At 40.9% G+C, this 22,446-nt stretch overlaps 1 protein-coding gene across 8 annotated transcripts in view; it reads left to right on the plus strand.

The window, feature by feature from the left end:
• Positions 1–22,446, plus strand: part of GRIK1 (glutamate ionotropic receptor kainate type subunit 1) — a 361,961-nt gene that overhangs the window by 105,744 nt on the left and 233,771 nt on the right. The gene's annotated exons all lie outside the window — the stretch shown is intronic.

A 22,446-nucleotide genomic window follows, 5' to 3' on the forward strand; every position in this document is an offset into this window, starting at 1 on the left:
AAAATCATTTTTTCTTCTTTGATGACTCTCCATTTAGGAACTGAAACTGAATTAATGGTTGACTCTTGAACATCAGGGTGGGGGGCACTGAACTTCCTGTGTAGTCAAAAATCTGTGTTTAACTTCTGACTCCCCATAAATTGATTACTAACAGCCTACTGTTGACCAGAAGTCTTATTGATAACAAACAGTCAACTAACACATTATTTTGTATATTCTATGCTTTATATACTATATTCTACAATATATTTTTTTAAGATTTTATTTATTTATTGGACAGAGAGAGACACAGCAAGAGAGGAAACACCAGCAGGGGGAGTGGGAGAGGGAGAAGCAGGTTCCCCACTGAGCAGGGAGCCTGATGCGGGGCTCTATCCCAGGACCCTGGGATCATGACCTGAGCAGAAAGCAAATGCTTAATGACTGAGCTACCCAGGTGCCCCTATATTCTACAACAAATTAAGCTAGAAGAAAAAAGTTAAGAAAATCTAAGAGAAAATATTTACTGTGCTGTTCTGTAAAAAATACACCCACACAGCACAAACCTGTGTTGTTCAAGGGTTAACTGTGTTTCTTAATATTCATTTAAATATTAAGACTCTCCAGCTATAATCTTGAATCATTTATTTCAATAACTCATTGAACTCACAAACACTTATTAAGTATTTGCTCTGCAATTGGAGATACTAAGTTCCAGTAGACTTCAAAATATATCCAGTTTCAAACCACTTCTCATCATCTCTACCCAGACCACCATCCCCCTTCCCTGACCAGTTGTAACCTCCTCCCTGGTCAGTGCTTCTCACCTTGTCCTCATTGGGTCTATTCTCTGCAGAGAAGTCAGTGGGATCCTGGGAAATAGGTTGTCACTTGCCTTCTCAAAACCCTTCATAGTCTACAAATAAAAGTCAACTTTGTCCTTCATGATCTTGCTCCTCTTCATCTAAGCAGATGCATAATACCTTCCCTCCGCATTGACTTTGCTCCATCTGCACTGGCTTACTTGCAGTCCTTTTAGCATGCTCCTGCCTCAAGGTCTTTGCTTGCCTACAAAGCTCACCCTTTTCTTTACTGAGTTCTCGGTGAAAGTGAGATGTCATCAGAGGTGCCTTTTCTGAAGAACTGAAAAGCACCCCTTGGATCACTGCCCATCCACTAACCATGCTTTTGAGCCTTATCACCCTTTGACATTTTATATATTTAGCTTTGGGGGTTTGTCTCCCCCAGTGAAATGTAAGTTTCATTAATGAAGAAAGCGTGCGTGTCTCTTTGTATGCTATGGTGACTCTTGAACGTAAACAGTGCCTGATGGGGGCACCTGGGTGGCTCAGTCGGTTAAGCCTCTGACTCTTGATTTTGGCTCAGTTCATGATCTCAAGGTCATGAGATTGAGCCCCATGCTGGGTTTGGTGCTGGGCATAGAGCCTGTTTAAGATTTTCTCTCTCCCTCTCCTTGCACTTCTCCCCCTTGCTTACACACGTGCGTGCTCTCTCTCAAAAAATAAACAGTGCCTGATGTGTGGAAGACACTCAAAAACATGTTTTGAGTGAATGAATGAAAAATGGAAGATGTCTTTGAAGCTCTATTCCAATTTGGAATAAAAGCGAATAATTATGAAATGCTAGGGTGAACATACTCACAGTGTATGAGAGAATTGCAAGTAGAAACGTATTCTGCTTGGGAGAGTTGGAGAGAAAGAAAAAAATTGAGTTTAAATATGGGCAAAAGTTTATTAAACAGGGAATGGCATGCATGTTAGAAGGACCAGCATAGGTCAGTGTACAGAGAGCTAAAAGATGCCTAGCACAATTAGAAAACTTTGAATCATACAGCATGGCTGGCCATTCTTAGGTCAGCCTTGCTTGGAAGAATACCCCTTGTTGCTTCCCTAACATTTCCTACCTACTTCCTTCTTCCAGGGTAATATTATAGACCCCCATACATTTATACACATATTTATATACATATATGTGTGTATATGTGTGTAGTGTGTGTGTGTGTGTGTGTGTGTGTGTCTGTGTCTGTGTATATATATGTATATATTCTACAAATATTGGGTAAATATTGTCCCATCACTGTCACATATTTTAGTTCACTTTAGCCTCACAAAAACCCCTGTGAATTAGTTGTAGCCAGCTCTATTTTACAAACGAGGAAACTGGCAGTGATGTTAAAACAATTTGCCCAGAATCACACAGTAGTGCCGAAGCCAGGTTTTGGCTGCAAGTTAAGTTCTCTTTCCTTATGTCAAGTCACCTTCCCATCCTGTCATTTCCTTAGTACTGTGGAACAAGTGTACCTTCCTGATATAAAGATACATGATCATTAGGGAAATGCAAATCAAAACCACATTGAGATACCACCTTACGCCAGTTAGAATGGCAAAAATCGACAAGAAACAACAAATGTTGGAGAGGATGTGGAGAAAGGGGATCCCTCTTGCACTGTTGGTGGGAATGCAAGTTGGTGCAGCCACTTTGGAAAACAGTGTGGAGGCCCCTTAAAAAGTTAAAAATAGAGCTACCCTATGATCCAGCAATTGCCCTACTGGGTATTTACCCCAAAGATACAGATGTAGTGAAGAGAAGGGCCATATGCACCCCAATGTTCATAGCAGCATTGTCCACAATAGCCAAATTGTGGAAGGAGCCGAGATGCCCTTCAACAGATGACTGGAATAAGAAGATGTGGTCCATATATACAATGGAATATCACTCAGCCATCAAAAAGAACGATTTCACAACATTTGCAGCAACATGGATGGGACTGGAGAAGATTATGCTAAGTGAAATAAGTCAAGCAGAGAAAGACAATTATCATATGGTTTCATTCATTTACAGAACATAAGAAGTAGGAAGATCAGTAGGAGAAGAAAGGGAAGAATGAAGGGGGGTAAACAGAAGGGGGAATGAACCATGAGAGACTGTGGACTCTGGGAAACAAACTGAGGGCTTCAGAGGGGAGGGTGGGTGGGATAGGCCGGTGATGGGTATTAAGGAGGGCACATATTGCATGGAGCACTGGGTGTTATACGTAAATAATGAATCATGGAACAGTGCATCAAAAACTAAGGATGTACTTATGGTGATTAACATAACATAATAAAAATTAATATTTAAAAAAAAAGATACATGATCATTGCATCATGTAGAATTAGGGTAGGCTTAGTGTGATTGAAAACCCAGATAGCAAGGTTAATCAAGAAAGAGGCTTTTTTCATGTAAAGGAAGTTAGGATGTGGATGCCTTGTTGCCCCAAGGAGAACTTTGGAGAACTTCAGTTTCATCTATCTTTCTGTTCCATCATGTATAGTTTCATCCTGAAGGTGATGCCCAGGGCAAAAATAACAGCTGGAACTCCATATATTCCATCCAAATACCAGCCCATGAGAAAGAGGAGATTCTCTCCTTCTGCACATATTTCCTGGAAGATGGGTAGACCACATTTGCTTACTTCAATTGGCCAGAACTTGTCACATGGTCAGAGATGAGGGATGGAGTGACTTCTATTCTGGACAGCTGTATGTCCTGCTAAAAAAAAATACAGATTCTACTTTTAAAAAAATGACAATAGGTATGGGATCAAACTGCAATAGTCATAAAAATGTTAGGGACACTTCTCTTTAAACAGAATATTCAGGGGTTTGGAACCTATGGCCCATGGGCCAAATCCAGTATGCCCCCAGTTTTTGTAAATGAAGTTTTACTGAAACACCGCCATGCCCATTTGTGTATGTATCATCCATGGCTGCTGTAGCAGAGCTGAGTAGTTGGAATGGAGACTATGTGGCACACGAACACTACAGTCTTTACTATATGACCATTACCAAAAACCTTTCCTGATCCCTGCTCAACATCAGTGGGTTCAAGTTTCTAAAATGGACTCAAATTTTTTTAAAGATTTCTCTCTAGAGCGAAAGAGCATGAGCAGGGAGGGAGGGCAGAAGGAGAGGGAGAAGCAGACTCCCCACTGAGCAGGGAGCCTGACACGGGGCTGGAGCCCTACACGGGGCTCAATCCCAGCACCCTGGGATCATGACCTGAGCTGAAAGCAGACGCTTAACTGACTGAGCCACCCAGGCGCCCCAGATAGACTCAAACTTTTTAAATTACCTACCCCATTAGGATAAAAAGAGAGCCCCCACCAGAAGGAGCCCAATCCCTATATGTGTTTTAGTTTATAAGTTATATACATGCAAGGTAGTAATAAAATAAGATATACCCCGGTTTCCACCTAGCTTTGCACTAACTAGCTACGAGAACTGGGGCAAATCATTATCCCTCAGCCTCCTCGTTTGTAAAATGGGGAATATAATGATATATACACCTTATAGGGTTGTTGTGAGGGTTAGGTTGGTACATTTGAGGCACTTAGGAAAGTGCCTGGTATGTTTCCAATATAGCACAGTGACCAGTACAGTAAAGGAACCATGATTTGAGCACATGGTTTCCAACGTTATAGGATGTTTATTAGAATTTCTCAGGTAAATAGCTGAGATTTTGAAGATTCCAAAAGCTATGTTCAAATCCTGGCACATTCAGTTACTAGATGGATAAACTTTTAGACCTCTCGGGACCTCAGTTTGTCATCTGCAAGATCAGGATAAGAATCCTGATTGCCTAGGTGTAAATCAGTATCTCTGATTCCCTTCAGTCCGTGCTTTGCAGATAATAAACATTTAATGATCTTATCTATTTTTCTCCCCACACTCTAAAATGTTTACAGCTTTGGGGGTGCTTGGGTGGCTCAGTTGGTTGAGCCTCCAACTCTTGGTTTTGGCTCAGGTCATGATCTCAGGGTCATGAGATTGAGTCCTGCATGGGGCTCCACGCTCAGCTCAAAGTCTGCTGGAGATTCTCTCTCTCCCTCTCCCTTTGCTCTTCCCCTGCTCATCTCTCTCTCTCTCAAATAAATAAATATACCTTTTAAAAAATGTTTACAGCTCTAATTGGCATTAGAGGGAGAACTATAGCCCATAGAGCCCATAATTTTCTGACAAGTGAAGGAGGTACATGAATATAACAACACTTATTGAAGTCTTGCAGTGATTTTCCTACAGGCATCACTCAGCTACGTGGTGTCACATGCCCATGGTTTCTGTGTCAGGTCTTCTTTCCTCTTCATCCCACCATTGACTCTGCCAGTTTATCTTTTCTATTTTCCCCACAAAGGGGATTCTAATTAGAATTTCTCAAAGAAAATGTTTTCTCAGGCTCCCATCCCATTCGTCATTATCGTTACAAAAAATAGAACATCAGATGCTGCTGATGGACCCAGAAAGATCCATACTGAGAAAGAACCATTGGATTGACTATGATGGATGCCACAATAAAAGCAGTACAGAGTGAAATGACAGAGGTGAAGGTCTTTTTGGATGGGAAGTGAGAATAAGAGAGAAAAAATTGGAAACAGTGAGTCTAGGCAACTTTTTCCAGAACTAGCTGAATAAGAAGTGCTGTGGCCCCCACAGTGCTGCATATGAGTGTGCCACGAATTTCTATGCAGCCAGTGTTCCTCTCTGTATCTGGGATGGTGTGCGGAAAGCCTCACATCAGCATCTTTCACGTGACGAGCACTCTGCATGTTGACTCGTGGCTGGCTTCGACTTTAAAGAAAACTCAAGAAAAAGACAACTTTCTTTAGTCACATCATGTTTCAGTCCTGTATATCTAATATTAAACAAAACAAAACAAAACAAAACACCTGGTGTCTATTTCAGGCTCATCCCAGCCTCAATGTGTAAGCTACTATCTGGAAAAAACCCGCAGCTGACAACCTGATAAGGTGAAGGATCAGTGGGTAGGAGGGTGTGGGAAGGTTGTCCTTGTCATTGGTGTCAGGGTCTCATACAGAAACTGGATCCCTTGACCCGGCTTGCTAGCTTCAAAAGCTTTAATTCTTCTCCTGGCTTTTATTTCAAGTACCATTGGCTGTTCCCTTCAAGTCTCAACCCTCAAAGATACTGCCAGATTTTCTCTGGGGGGGAGAAATGATGTTGACCTTACAGATGTTAGTTTTATATCCTCCATCTAAACCTAGAGAATGTGTGGCTCGGAATCCACTAGCATCCATGCTGACAACCTTTGCATTGTTCCAGGGTTGAATGCAATTTGATTGGAAATAACCTCAACAGTGAACTCCAAATATCATCCTATAAACTAAAAACAGAAGAAAAAGAAAACTCTCTCACACACACACATATATACAAACACACAAACCATGCTGGCAGCCCTAGAATTTGTCCTTTCTGATTTTTAATCTGGCTCTGTTTTTGAAGTAAACAAGTATCTACCATAAATACGGTGACCCGTAGTGGAGTATTTGCCTCCCCTGGAGCTCACGCCACAAATGCTTCTAAGCAGCCAGTCTTTATGCATGACCTGTGGCGTGTGCGAGCTTCAAGCTCATTCAGAATGGAAGTGGTGATGAGATGGGAAGAAAGGATGAATTTTAACCTAATAAATAATCATCATCCATGCCTACTTGGAAAATAGCTTTCTTGTTGAATAATATTTCAATACATAATATCTTGAAATGAGACTGCCATTACTAATTTAAGTGTAGCTTGCCATATAAATCCTGCAAATATGTACATACATGAGGCCTAAATTACTCTCTGGGGCCACCTTCTCGTGCTTAAATTACCTTAAGGAGAAACCCATTTAGGTGATGTTAGGGCCAGTCAAGGGGAAGGATAATGGCCATGGGAGAGCCTGAAGCCTTTGCGCTTAGTGACCTCCCCCTTATGCCAGGCTCGTGAAATGCTCCCGGGCATATTTCATATTCACAGGTCAGTTTTCTGAGTGACTGGTGAAGACCCGGAGTTAAGACGAGGTCAGGTTCATCCTCACTATGACCTAGACCACATAAGAGGCTCCTACCTAATCTACCGGGGCACTGTATCTGAATTTCAATCACGAGGAACAAATCTCTCAGAATCCTTGTATATGCCAGTGGTGTTATGCTGACCTTTGAATTACAAATAGATACTGAGAAAGAAATCCCTGGAGCAGGCAATATCCATTAAATAACAATTATGAAAAGCTGTTTGCCTTTTGGAATGGCTTTTCCCATAATGAGGATATGACCAAGTTGGGAGGCTGAGGAGTGGTGGGACCCATATAGTTTCTAATTCTGAATTATTCATTTCTCAAATGGAGAGAAATCCTCAAAGCTGGGCCGCGGAGAGAAAGTCCAGGAGGCCCCGGGGTCTTTCCTAAGGCCAGCATTTATTCAGAAAGGGCCACAGAGACTGTGCTAAGAATCTAAAAGAATTCGACTAAAAATCCAGCTGCTTTTCTCCATGAGAATTCAAATCTTTTGAGTATAATTCACTGCAGTTTGGGATGTATCCAAATCAGCTAAGTAAATCAGCTAGTTTCATAAAAAGTTTGGTCCTGGAAAATGTTGATTGTTTCTAAATATTTATTATTTACTTTGGGTATGTTCAGAAAATATTGCGTGCATTGTTTCTCATGGAGATAGATACATATATAAAGAATTCTTGTGTTGAACTCTATGGAATGGCTGGGATTTGGACATGTTTCACCTTTCATACCATCCATTCTATAGAGAGAGTTTTGGTGTTTTGTTTTGTTTTGTTTTTCTAATGGTTTCCATCCTTAGGATACAATACACTCATCTAAGTGTCTAAGACTTCAGTCTTTGGAGTTAGATGGTCCTGAGTTGAATCTCATCTTGGTTCATGATAAGTTGCATAGCAAATTATTCAACATTTACTCTGTTTTGCATCTGCTAAATAGGAATAATAATGTCTAGCTCATAGAGATAAGGAGAAGATAAAATGAGAGAATATGTTTAATGCTTACTTAAACGTTGGGCATATAGCAAGTCCTCTATAAATGGTTCTATATTTATTATTCAGCTATTGCTGTAGCAACAAACAACTCTTAAATCCCAGGGAGTTACAAAGTAAATATTTCATTTATTGTTCCATTTCATGATGGCTACAGGTCTGTTGTTTCAGTCGGCTTGGCTCGACTGGGCTGTATGTGACTTCTCTAGGAAATGCTGTTGGCATGGGGGAGGGCAGGAACTCAAGACAGTAGCAAGAATCCCAGATGCTTCTTAATGCATTTGTTTAGAATCCGTACAGGAACAGCTCAGAGATATTGCGGTATCGGTTGCAGACCACTGCAATAAAGTGAATATTGCAATAAAGTGAGTCAAATCAATGTTTCGGTTTCCTAGTGCATATAACAGTTATACTCCTGGCATATCTCATTTTATTGCCGTTTATTGCAATTCACAGATTGTGGTTTTTTTGGTTTGGTTTAATTTTGTTTTTACAAATTGAAGGTTTGTGGCATCCCTGCAAGGAGCAAGTCTATAGGCACCATTTTCTGATAGCTGTGTTCACTTCATGTCTCTGTGTCACATTTTGGTAATTCTATAAATAGTTCAAATTCTATTATTATTATTATTATAATTATTATATTTGTCATGATGATCTCTGATCAGTGATTATGACTGACTGAAAGCTCAGATGATGGTTAACACTTTTTAACAATAAAGTACTTTATTGCAATATTCGCTTATTGCTACGGTCTGGAACCAAACCCATAATATCTCCAAGGTATACCTGCCTATTGTTACTTCATCTATTTTCCATTAATCAAAAAAGACAGATGGCCAAACCTAGAGTCATCAAGAGAAGAAAGTGGGCTCTGCCTCTCAGGAGGCAGTGAGCAGCTGGGAACAGTACACATACAGCTCACTATTATTAGGTGATAACCACGGAGTCATAAAATTTCAATTTCTGTTCAATTTTGGTAGTAATTATGAGTTAAGAGACATTGTACTTTAATCAATTTTAATATCTATTATTTCCATTCTATAAATACCAACCAGTGATAATTGTTGGGTATTTTTAACCGTTCTCATAGCAATAATAATCATCCAACATTGCCTATGATATAGTGATGAGGACATTCTTTCTATAGATACCCTTTTTACATGTACTCATTTTATCAGAGTTTTTAGGAGGAGAGGGGAAAATTCATGGATTACATTTCTTTAGTCAGTGGGAACTCTTATCCTAGAAGAAAAATGATACTGCAGACAGAACTCTGAATCCTATTATATCACAGTGTTACAATGGTACCACTATCCCTCCGCCATCCCTGGTATCCAGCCACCTCACCAATCATAACTTCCTTAAATGATAAGAACAGCTCACATCAACTGAGCACTTAATTTATTCCTCTTTATTCTCAAAGTACCTTATGAAATATCTACTGTAAATATCTTCATTTTATAGATGAGAAAGTTGAGGTGTGGAGAGGTTAAGTGGCCAAAGCCACACAACTGGGAAGGGAATGAACAAGAATTGAAACCTAGACAGTGAAGTCCAGAGCCTTAACGATACCCGGACGCTGTACCACTGCCTGTGAAAATGTGGGGTAATCATGACCATCAAAATACATCAGTCACTTATTATGGGGAAGAAATGAGTTCGTGCATTAATGCATTTAATCCTCAAAGCGTGCTTATAAAATGGATACTATCATTATCCCCATTTTACAGATCCAGAGAGTTAAAGTAACTAAGCTAACATGGCATAGCTGGTTAAGTAGTGGAGACTCACTTTGAAGCAAGAAATTCTGGTGTCAGAATTGTCGCTCTTAGGTGCCATGCACTATTGTCTTGATGAAGAAAAATGGAAAGCTTTATTACCCTCAAAATACCCACACTCCTCCTATATTCTGCAGCCCAACTCTACATCCCGCAGGGTACCCAATATTCCAGACCTGTCTCCCATGCAAAGATTTCAGAGACGAGCTCCTGTCCAGCCTATGTCGTCCCTTTACTTCCCAAGTTATTCCCCGTCCTGTCACCATAACAACACACAACCCGTAATACACAGTTGGAATTGTTATCGAGAGAGGCAGAAGGGAGAAGCTTTTGATGTGTCTCTTCAGGGGTCCTCTCTGACATCTTTATCTCCTCCTGGTGAACTTTGGGCATCCTGGGATCTACAGCTCTGCCAATTAGGCTGTAATCGGTGCAGCTGCCTCTGTGCACGCCTGGCTCCCGGGACCCTGGTAGGACATCTTGCATCCATATGTGGGCTCGCCCAACACCCAACATCCCCAAATCAGAACGAGAAGAGCATCTCAGTTACACAAAACATTGTAGAGAGTAAATAAGGAAAAAACATGGGTTGCATCTGCCTGTTTCTCCTTTATCACAAAGGGACCACAAACTGCTGCAAGCAAATGAGAGAAAGAGAATGCTTCCAGACTCCCTCTCCTTAGTTAAAGAGGTGAGGAAACCGGAAATCAGTATGCTACCCAGAACGGAATAAAAATACCACTTAGCAAGTGCATCTTGGCCCTAGGAGTTCTTGTTCCTTAATCAGTGGATCAAAAGTAGATTTTCCTGCTTTGTATTTAGTACCCCCTTATATATTAATATGTGGAACTAGAAAATTTTCCCCATGGCTAAGGGATTCGTGTTAACTACTTTGTTTTCTATTAATAGGTGTATCGAAAAAGCACACCCCGGGCACCAGGTAGAAACTTGTCAGCATCTTTCCTATGACATTACCCATCTGTGTATCATCTCAGGCTCTAACCTGTGATCTCAATGCTTACTATGTGATGGATAGGGAAGCCACTTCTCTGGGTCTCAGCCTCCTCATTTAGAATCAGTATTGACGGGAATCTGGTTCTCATTACAGTATTGTGTGAGGAGAACAAATCAAAGACTATTAAACAAATATCTAAATCATAAGCCTTGTGCTCCAGGAAGGAATTATTAGCTTGCAATAGATGAGATGTATTAATATACAGACTACATTCACTGGTCCATTCTTTAGACACAGCTGTTTTGGACCCAGCCCATAATTGTTCAATGCCGCACACCCTTATTTATCACCATATCCAGAATACTCAGCAACACTGGATATAGACGTTGAATTTTCTATATGGACCCCAAAATACGCATAAAACCTAATTCCTCGACAAAACACACAAGTGTATTATCACCCACTGTGATGATGACTGGATTTTCCCAGAGATTTCTCAGACTCTGCTCACTCTTGTGCTCTTCAGTGAGAGGACTCACCTATTCAGGTAGTGATTTAACTTAAATTCTGATGGTGCAAAGAAGTGAGTGAACCGACACAATTAGTTACAGTGCAGAATGCCCCTCTTGTGGCAAGAATTAATTCTTGGGGCCCTGCTTCACACTGTTTAGTAGTCCCTCAGTCTAAATTAATCTTAGGTCGGTACTTCTTCTGCTTCAGGTGGGTGATACCAGCAATTCCATGGTGCTTATTGTCCCTGAATCTTGGCAACACATCTTTCAATCATGCAAAATTTACATGCATGTGCCAGGCATGTAAGAGAGAATCCTGCATGCTTCCGAGAAAGCTGCCTGGAGAAACCACAGACCAGCCTGTCCCAGGTAAACTAAGTGCTGGATTCACTCTATGAGCACATATGCACGGAAAACGTCACGGCGTATCCTTACCCAGAATCTCTTGCCTCCCACTGTGAATAATTTTTTTTCTTAGAATTTTAAAACCCTCTCCGTTATGTCTAAGCACTCAGTCACAAAGTATGAACTGCATGAAGGAGCGGTCATACACATCAATGAAAATATTGCTGCAGGCTTCCCACCTTTGGAAATGTTCACACGCTGATCTGGGCAGACCCCTCAATGAGATCCAGGGGACTGGTGGCATCCCTTGCAAACTGGCCTGGCCGGCATGCTTCAGAATCAGAGAAGCATAGTCACTCATCTGTGTGGTTCCTAGTGGCTTCACAAATGAGCTGGCACCGGATGCTAGATGCTGTTATTTTATTTGTGAGAATCCAGAAGTAATTAAAGTGTTCACAGAGGAGGAGAATACGAGTATGTCACCCCGATCTAGTCACAATTGTCTTCACACCATGGGGCCTTTAAGACAGATGTTAGAACACGCTGTTAGCACGACTGGAAGCAAATCATTAGCAATGAAACTTAAAAAATAAAATTGGAGATTAAGGTAGTTGGGTTTTTTTTTTTTAATAAATTACAAAAGATTCAAGGATATCCTTCTATTGCTATCATTCATGTACTGCTTCGTTTTCTTATAGAAGAGGGTGGAAGGCAGAGTTCAAGGTCTTTGGCTGGGAATTTGATAAGCATCACTTTAATTTCCTATAGCAGTGCCATGTCTCTTTCCCTTATTTATTCATTGGTCTGCCAAATAAAGAACCCTACTATGTGCCACATGCTATTCCAGAAGCTTCACTTACAGCAGTGAGTAACACAGGCAAAGTCCCAGAGAGCTTATTTTCTGTGGGGAGAGATAGGAAATAAAAAAGTAATTGAAATGATATATATTGTTTCACGTGGAGGTAACTGACAGGTAGAAAATAAGTCCGATGGGAACTAAAGAATAACTGAAGGTTGATGAACCATGTAAAATGGAACCATTCAGAAGACATCTCTGGCAGAGGGCCTTTCAACAGAGACCTGAGGTAGGAAGAGAGCGAGCCATGTGGGGCTACAAAAAAAGGTTTCCAGGTAGAAGGGAATATGGGAGTAATGTCTCAAAGTGTGAACATGCTTGAGATTTGGGAAACCTCACTGAACATATTCAAAATGGAAAGGAGGAGCTGGTAGGCAGAAGGAAATATTTTCCTTGGCCTCATTTAGTATTTGGTAGGCTGTATTTAAAATCTACTTATAGCACAAGTAAAGAGAATAAAGCAATTCACCAACTAGCACTGTATTTGTACACCCACAATTGCACAATTTAATGAAAATGTGCTCTCTAAAAGTAAATAGACATGGTGTAAATATCAATATACTTATTAACTACTTATTATAGACAGAGTGCACACATGAGTGAAAATATAATTTAAATTTTGGTTTTCTGACCTTGTCTAATGCCTTGAAAGCTAGGGATAATTCAACCAATTTCACATTACTTTCCTCTTGTCCAACTTCCCCTCCTTGAAACTAAGGCTTGATTTAGTTTCCAAAGAATCTAATTTCGCCAAGATTGCTGAGGAATGCCTCTAATGATGCCCTTCACTTCCACTTCCACTCGGTGCCAACAGCAGTGCGTTCCACCAAATTATTGTGAGGCTGAATGAAATAGAGTCATTCATCGGAGCTAAGTAAAAATAAACAGTTGAAATTGCCTGTCAGTCTCAGGGGGGAAATGAAGGGCCGGTTAAAGATATCTTCCCTTTTAATAAGAAATTTTATTACTTCGGGGGCGTGTTGCGTTCCCGTTCCCAGAGTCAGCCAGCTGCCATATCACCTTTGCTGAGGTCTGAGGCTGTTAACTCCTGCCATGTGGGGTGTCCTCATAAGCAGGCACGATAATGGGTGTTTAATGAGCACTTCAAGTCGGTGGAGCCGGAACCAAGGAGCATGGCAGAATTTTGAGTCCGTTATTGCTACTTCTCGATCTTTTTGATTTGCTCACTAAGCCCCTCTGCTATCATATGGACACCGTGTTAAATTCCTGAGATTACTAACTTCATGTGTTTCTCTCTCTCCGATTCAATAAATGGAAGAGGGCCGCACAAATTTAAAATGAGTCAGGTGCTTGTATTCCCAAAGATCCAGCAAAACAAGATCAACTGACTTTGAGGAAGGAAAATGGGCACTGGGTTCGCTAATTATATCTGATTACGCTAGCCTTACCTATAACAAAGTTGTTGGTTTTAAATATTCAATTAAAAGTACAATGCATTTCATCATGTTTCTTTCCACTTTCCATTACGCTTAGGTAAGGGGAATTGAAAGAGAAATACTTAATGAAAAAAAAAATACATTCGCTAAGTTAGGATCAGTAAGAAAAATTGGGGTTGAGGAAGAAGGTGGTCTGAGGTGGGGGAAAAAAGCTAATTATTTCAATGGAAGCACAGTCAAAAATGCAATCTTCAGTCAACCCTGTGAAATCCAAGGGGTGCATCTGGCTCCTTGAACTTGAAGGATCCTTCACTTTCTTGGTGTGTTTCAAGGAAATTGTTTTCCCACGTTTTTGTTCTAATTCACCCAACACTTTACAGGGCCAGGAGAAGAGGGGGTTGAGGAAAATTACAAACTTCACCTTGAACAGCAGGGGGCATCGCAGGGGCTGGCTAACTCTGAAAGCTGAACGTCGGCAAGATGAATTTTCAAAAGGAATTATGCATAAGCAGCATGTATTACAAGCGCACAATCCCCTTTAGTGCTTCTGGAAGGAGCCAGAGCGTGAATGAGGAACACTGACATTGAATGCTACCAGAACTTCAAAAAGAAATTGTCCATGATTTATGTGACTTTCTATTCATTCGCTAATACAAAAACAACCCATCTTCTGTTTACAGGTACTTTCTTTGAATGTCCCTCTAACACATACAACGTATCAGATTGGTGGTAGAAAAATCTCCTGCAAGGCTGGCCCATGGAAGCAAGTTCCATTCTTGATGCTACCAGTCGATATGTATTCAGAAATTGTATATTATGCTTGTGAGCCAGAGGCATGCCCACTCGCTTTTCAGCTCTTGCCAGCTTTTGATTCATTTCTAGCTATTCACTGTGGGAGCAGATCATTGGAACTCACCAATGAGCTCTGCTCTTGTATCTGAGAGCCAAAACTGTAAGTGTTGGAGAGTGGAATTAATCCATCTCTGGCTTTCTTCAGGACCTCACAAATTCTTGTCAGCCACCTCAGCTCTGACTTAAAAATAAAACTTCCCTTCTTTATTCCGGAAATTTCTGTGACAATAGGAATCTATTCTCTTCTGTCTTTTCATTCTCATCTACCATTCCTAGTAGGACAACATGAAATCCAGTGGGGAAGAAGCTATTCTGAATGCTCAGTGATACTTTCTTTTCTCATCCTGAGACTTTAACATATTCCCTTTGCAAAGTCACAAGTTCTTGTGAATCGCAACAAGCCCTTCAGTGAGAAGACCCCAGGTGCGCCCAGTGCTTATCATCATCAAAACTGGCTGCACCCTCAGATGGAGGAAGGCCATTTGAACAGACAAGGCTATCAGGAATCTGTAACTCAACCTAGACACTCACTGCTTTGCTGATGTTCCAGATTCATCTTGAGAAATTAAAAAAAATGACTATTAATGTTCTCACCTATTCCAAATCCATGAGAGAAAAATGGTGGATGGACCCGGTCCTGGAAAGCACTGAAGATCTTCTGTAATAACAGACTACTTGCTTTGTTGGGTAATAAGTGTGTATCGACAAATTGGTTCTTGAATTCTCCATTTTATTGTTATGGTTTGTTGTAATTATAGATTTTTAAATCTATTTTTAAGAAGACAATTTTAAAAGGGAACATCTCCACTTGAAAGTCAATCTATTGCCTTTATTTTATTCTTTAGATTTTGATAATAAAAGGTACTTTAGGTACCTATTGCCTTTACTTTTATTCTTTAGATTTTGATAATTAAAGGCAATTAAGGTTATGCTTAGCTGTTATAACAAACTCCAAATTGTTTAATGGCCAAATGAAGTTTTTCCTTCCCCAGCTCCCAGAATGTCAAAGCAGGTGATCCTGACATCGACCTCTCCACCAAATGGTGATTTCAAGATCCAGGCTCCTTCTGTTGTGTGTTTCTCACCATTGCCATGCTTGGCTGCACCAAGCTCACGGGTCATGAGTGGAAAGAGCTGAGTAGCCATGGATGGAAATGGTGTACACCACTTCTAAACACACTCATTTTTCTAGAACTCAATCATATGGGCACACCTATTTAGAGAAGTAGGAAAATATAGCTAGCTATATGCCCTAAGAGAAAAGGAAATGAGATTGGTGAATACATAGCCAGTGTCTGACACACAAACTCTATTAATAATAATTCCATTTTTACATATATTATGCACATTTTAATTTCCTTAAGCAAAGGTACATTCTCTACCAAACTTCTGAGTGCCAAAATCTGTATGAAACTAAATTTTATGGATAGAAAGTAAAGAATAGCTAATTCAGTTGTGAAAGAAAAAAAGAAAGAGAGAAAAAAAGGAAAGGAAAAGAAAAGGAGGAAGGAGAGAGAGAGAGAGAGGAAGGAAGAATGAGTTAATTCCTGGCTACTTTCCTCACAGAGTACTCAAATTTTGAGCTCAATCTAGTTCAAACAAAACTGAAGCTAAAAATATGTCACTGTTGGGGCCCCTGAGTGGTGCAGTTGGTCAAGTGTCCTACTCTTGGTTTCACCTCAGGTCATGATCTCAAGGTTGTGGAATTAAGCCCTGCATTGGGCTCTGCGCTCAACACAAAGTCTGCTTGGGACTCTCTCTCCCTTTCCCTCTGCCCCATCCCCTTCTCTAAAATAGATAAATACATCTTAAAATAAAATATGTACATCACCATGGAAGAGGTCCCGTGCCTTAGAATAAGAACACCTCCAAGATCAACTACATGCCCCACGTGGTTAGCTGTGTAAAAGAGGGAACAATTACCTGAGCAAGAAAGAGACACTAGCAAACCCCACCCTACAGAAACAACTCAAGAGGAACAGCGTTGAATGTAAGCTTCAGGGTTCCCTCTGGCATGACCATCCTCCCATGCCTTCCCAGTTCATCACGGCTAAAAGTACAGCTACTTAGAAGGACAGGAGAATCAGATCAAAGTTGTGCCATCACTGGAAGATGGTACATGTGGTTGCACATCTCTTTCTCCCCACCCCCCCCCCACAGCTGCCAGAGAGACACAACAGTGTGCTGGCAGACTAGCATTACCCTTCAGACGTCAGTGCGTCTCCATAAACACAGTTAATTACCAGGTCATGAGCAAGAGCTTTTAAAATAATTCTCAATTCACATCTGAAACTGTTGAGACAGGAGTAAGATGTCCTGCCCACTGAGGACAGGCTGTGGTTCTCCTATGTCCAAACCCTGCCGACAGGTCCTGGAAACCGGAAAGCCTGCAAGGATTGTGCTATGCATCTTAATCAAGTAGCATGGAAAAGGGAAAGATGGAACTTCTCAATGGGAAAAAGGCGAAGACTACCTGGACAATGGTTTGGGGTATTAAAATACATTTGTTTTCATTGGTCACATCCAACAGTAACTGCAAATCTTTTTCATAATATCTTTAAGACATTCAGACTAAGGATAGACATAATTATGAATGTTGGCTGTTGCTGACTTTTATTCCACTGAACAAATATCAGCCTAAGTCCGTATGGGCAGGGAGTATGTTACGTGTCCCGAGTGCCTAAAACAGCATCCAGCGCAAGGGAGGTCCTCACATATAAATTAATGCTGCTTTTCTATAACAACTTAATGAAGGACTGGGGGATGGTTCCCGAAATAGTTAAAAGTAGTGATTTTTGACATGGATATTACCCCTTAGGATTGGTACTTGAATGATACGCAATAGCGAGTTACATCCAAACTTAACAGGATAGGAGAGGGTGAGATTAAATGTTTCAAAATTATTATCAGTGAGAAAAAAATGCCACAACCATTAGCATAAACATAATCTGAGATTTACTGCAATATCAGAGGAATGATTCTGGATTTGTCTACTTTCTATACTCTTTTGATTGAAGGGAAAAAATCTCTCAAATTTAATTGGATAATTGGTTTGTTATTGGCTGACTGATTAGTGTTTTTTAAATGACCTGGGCCATCCAATCACACCAAAAAGGCCTATGTAAATTAAAATATCAATGTTAATTAAAAGTTCAACTAGTATATATCATAGATTCATTTTACGTAAAATTTATGATGTGACAAAATTATGATTTTGTAGGCTGTGTCACTCATAGTATATTGGGAAGCCTTACAAAAAATGCATACAGTAAATTGAGACTTTTTTTTTACAGGCTCCAGAGCATAATTTTATTATTTACTTTAAATTATTATGAAGGTTTATAGGTGAGTTGTGTTTTCCTGTCACATTTTCCATCATCCCCTTTGGTTCTTAGATGACAATGCAAGTCCCAATTATAATAGTGTTCGTACAGAGAAGTGTTGATTTGCAATGAAGTGTTTTCGCAAAACTGCCAAGTTTATATTGTAGTAAAATCAGTGATTACCTATATCAGTGATCACAAATTTTGTTTGCAAACTCTGATATCTTGATTGTGGTTACCTCAAGCACATTGACAAGAAGGAGCGCTCAACTGAAGTGTCGTCATGGCTGATTAGAATGTTGTTACGGGTATCAGAATGGGAAGGGCTCGCAACCTGTGTACTTGCCATCTCTGACCTACATTAACAAACATTTAAGAAGCAAAAACATACATTGATGACTGCTCTTTTGACCTGAATTAGTGCGGCTTGCTAAAGTATCTGGTTCTGACTCCACTCACTCTAGCGGGGTAGTTTAACCACTAGAAGAACACAGCTAATTTGCTCCCTAGATCTCAAACTGTAAATAGCAGGTGGGTTATACTATATTTGGTCTGCTCAAACCAGCTTTAACACTGGAAGGGGATTTATTGGCTCATCCCCTGGAAGATCATGGGAGGTCAGACTTCAGGGTCAGTTTGATCGGTGGCTCGGTGATGTCGTGAAGGCACTGCTGGCTTCTGTCACTTTTCCCTGCCTTCCACCAGCCAGCTTCATGCTAGACCAGTTCCTTCATGGTGGTCAAGTGGCTACAGCAGTTTTAGGCTTCTTCACCACGTACCACACCATGTGTGATTGGGAAAGTGAGGGTCTGCTCTAGCATTGTAACAAGGAGGTGGGGATTTGCCCTGTGGTTCTCTCAGGTCCCAGGACCGCTCCTGCACTAAATGCTGTCGCTGGGGGAGCGGGGTGTGCTAACTGGCCTTTGCCTCCAGGCTCTATTTCAGTAGCTCGGAGTAGACTGTCTCATAAAGTTCATGGACTACACGACCTCATAAAATCTAGGAACTTGTGGGGAAAAAAGAAAGGGGGAAATAGAGCCTGGGTAAGCAACTAAAGATGTCTACTCTCTGACCTAACAGCCTGCGTTTGAGAAGTACAATCAGTTAGGATCACAGGCTCTGGAGCAAGAATCCCTGCATCTGAACGCTGCCTCTTTCTCGTACCAGTGGCATAATTTTGGCCAAGGTAAACTCCCTAGCTCAGCACCTCAGTTTTCTAATCTGTAAAATGGGGATACTCATAAGCCTGTTAGAATAAAGTGAAATTATATATGTGGAAACGGGAATACTCATAAGCCTGTTTGAATAAAGTGAAATTATATATGTGGAAAACTTAGAATAATACCTGGTCTTTAGTAAATACCATACAATTCTTAGCTGTTACTATTTTTGATAGCTTTGCTGTATAATTAACTTCTCTCAGATGCCTTTATCTTTACACATACAAAATGGGATTTGCATGCCAGGATGAGAGCATTGGAAAGTTCCCAAACTATGGGAGTTCCCAAGACTATAGTCTTAGAACTTAGTGGTAGCAATTGATAATGTAAACTGGAATCTTTTTTTTTTCTTTTTTTTCAAAGATTTTATTTATTTATTTGACAGAGATAGAGACAGCCAGTGAGAGAGGGAACACAAGCAGGGGGAGTGGGAGAGGAAGAAGCAGGCTCTTAGAGGAGGAGCCTGATGTGGGGCTCGATCCCGTAACGCCGGGATCACGCCCTGAGCCGAAGGCAAACACTTAACCGCTGTGCCACCCAGGCGCCCCCGGAACCTTTATTTTTCTTTAGAGAGAGTCACAACTAAATGGCAAATAATTTGCCTTAGTATCGCACAGTGCTCTCAACACATTCACCTCAATATCTTGATGTTATCATTGGGTGACTTCATAATTAGATTCAGATTCTATATTCATTCCACGCAAACAATATTGCTCTTACTGAGGAAAGTTTTGTGCTCTGTTTTTTTTTTTGAATCAGAGTTGAAAATGGATTGTACTCTACTGTCTAATTAAAGACCTATCTTCCACATGCACAGCTTTTTTCTCATGAAGCACTTTGGTGCTTTTCCCAGTGCGGTGTGGAAACTGGACATGCTGTTGGAAAAGGATAAATAACAAACCCTTTGAACTTCCTTTTCTCAGATGAAAATACAGCTTAAAAACTTTCTTACAGGCCTTGGCTGATATTTTAGACAGTTTTCTTTGATTATGCATGATACAGGTTAGGGGGGAAATGGGTGTATGGGGGAGTTGCTATTGGATAAAGAGGTAAATGCCACATTCAGCAGAAGAGCTGAGCTGCCAGGCTTTGGAGAGACCGAAGTGATGAGCATCAGGGTCCTGATGCCAGTGCAACCGTCTGTCCTTCTTCCAGCCGTTTGTCTTTCTGTATCAGTACTGTCCTCCCAGACCAGCTTTAGCCGTGGGATGCCGGACACATGGCTCAAATCAATTCTTCCCCCACTCCTCATATTCCATGATTGAAAGCTCTTTCTTACCCACTTCAGATAGGAAAAATTCCAGAGAATGAGTCCATAGGACTAGCCTTCCTCATGTGCACATCCTTGTGACTAGAAGTGGGGTCTATTGCTTGGATAAGGGGTTGGAACATCCTGAGTATAGGAAAATTATAAGCATCGTAGCTGGGAACTTCTTAGTGGGAAGATAAAAGTTTTTTTCTTATTTTACCAATTTTTTGAGGCAGTGAGCCAAGTGTGGATTCGGACGGAGCTGAACAACGTATTCACAGAGGTGGGCAGGGAGCCAGTGAACCCTCTGCAGTTCTGCAAGAGTACCCGCGTACTTGGTGTAGAGCCAGGTACCGACTGAAGGGCCGGCCAGGAAGAAGGGCCACCAGGGTCCCTCTCACCAGCCTACATCCCCCGTTGTCTTCAGGGCTGATAGAGCAGCCCAATCTCAGAAAAATCTTTCAGCTGAACACAGAGCATTCTCCCGCAGTTTGTTGACACTTTTCCGCATCCTGCCCGGAGGACAGGAGCCAGGAAATGGAAAGCCTGTAGTTCTGAGATGTTCATTTGCTTCTGAGTTGCATATAATTGCTGATTAGTTTGGCGCTCGGATGTATGCCTTAACATTTAGCTTGTGAAAGAGGAATACATTAGCCCTGCAGGAACCATAACTATGGCATTTTCTGACTTGTCAAAATGCCCTTTATGCATTTCATAAAATCATTTTTTTAAATAAATAAAGTTGGAGTTATGGGCCAAACCTCACCTAGAAGACCAGGGCTGAAGGATAAAGTTGTAATTTCTTTACAAGGCGGGGCCCTAGATTCTTCTAGCATTATCTTACATCTGACTGCAACACTGTCTACAAAGGGATGGTTACCATTCATCTGGCCTAGATGGCAAACATCCACGTATCATTGGGCCTTAGGGTCTGAATTAAACTAGAGCATTATATGATGAAATGGTACCATATGCCTGATGTCTTTGTTAATCAATTAGTAAGCAGCCTTCCTATCTATACGATCACACTGAACACTATAAATGATATAGACCCCCTGAAGAAACATGCGACTCGCTGTGAGTCACATAAAAACATTAAAAGAAGATTAGGAACCAAATTCTAAGTTGTAACTGAGAAAATAAGTCAATGTGCACTTTATGGGGGCTAGATTGGTCTAGATCCATTTCTTGGAAAACACAGGGCTTGAAACGGGTCTCAGATGATGAACAGGAAAAAGGGTATTTTTTACAGTCTCTATTTTTACGATTGGTATAGATATGTAGGGTTGAAATTGCATTTCAGGCAGTGTGAATAGCCTGAACCAAACCACAAAGGTGATCTTAGAAGCCCCCATGGATTGTAGAGAGTATGAGGCACACAGTAAATCATGTTGGAGGGTGAGTGACGGATGATGAAAGCTGGACAAAAAGATGTTCACTTGGTGCACTAGTTTGCCGAGCAGGGAAGTCATGAAAGCCATATTTTTTTTGAAACAGAAGTCATTCCGGTCTGTGTGTGAGTGTGGGTGCTTGCACGCACATGTGTGCATGAAAGAGAAAGAGGGAAAAGAGGGGCGAGGAAGCGTCAAGTCAATTATTAGAAGGCAGAAGTAGCAAGCTTATGGAAGGTATGTAGTAATGAAGTCTGAAGTTAAGAGGACGACAGAGTCATAACAAGTAAAGGTCATAAAGATATTTTCTAAAACAGGAATGGCAGGACTTGACGACACTGAGACACAACAAAGCCTTTTGGATTGGGAGACCGTTGAAAACTCAGCCTTTCTACTCATGTTGGTTCATCTAGTTCCTTCCAAGTGGCCGGCAGTTGAAGGGAATTGTTTCTGGTCATTATTAGTGTGGTTGGGAAAAAATGTCAGCTTCTGCCTGGATCGACTCATTGTTCCATCAGAGAGAAATGAATACTAAGCTATACACGAGGAATCCCTGCACCTTTGGGTTTCCATGCCCAGCCTTGCTCGATTACAGTTTGTGTTCTCCCACAAAGACTAATTAAGTGGGACTTAAAGGAATGCTTTCCTCTGGGGAAAAAAAGACAAGTGATAGAAATTCTCAGTGAAATACAGTTGGTAGAAGTCTGGGGTATAATTATCGCTGGGTTTTCATTTGTAGAGGAACATTATG

Source organism: Ursus maritimus, unplaced genomic scaffold (assembly GCF_017311325.1).
Source record: "Ursus maritimus isolate PB19 unplaced genomic scaffold, ASM1731132v1 scaffold_4, whole genome shotgun sequence".
In the NCBI taxonomy this organism is placed as follows: domain Eukaryota; kingdom Metazoa; phylum Chordata; class Mammalia; order Carnivora; family Ursidae; genus Ursus; species Ursus maritimus.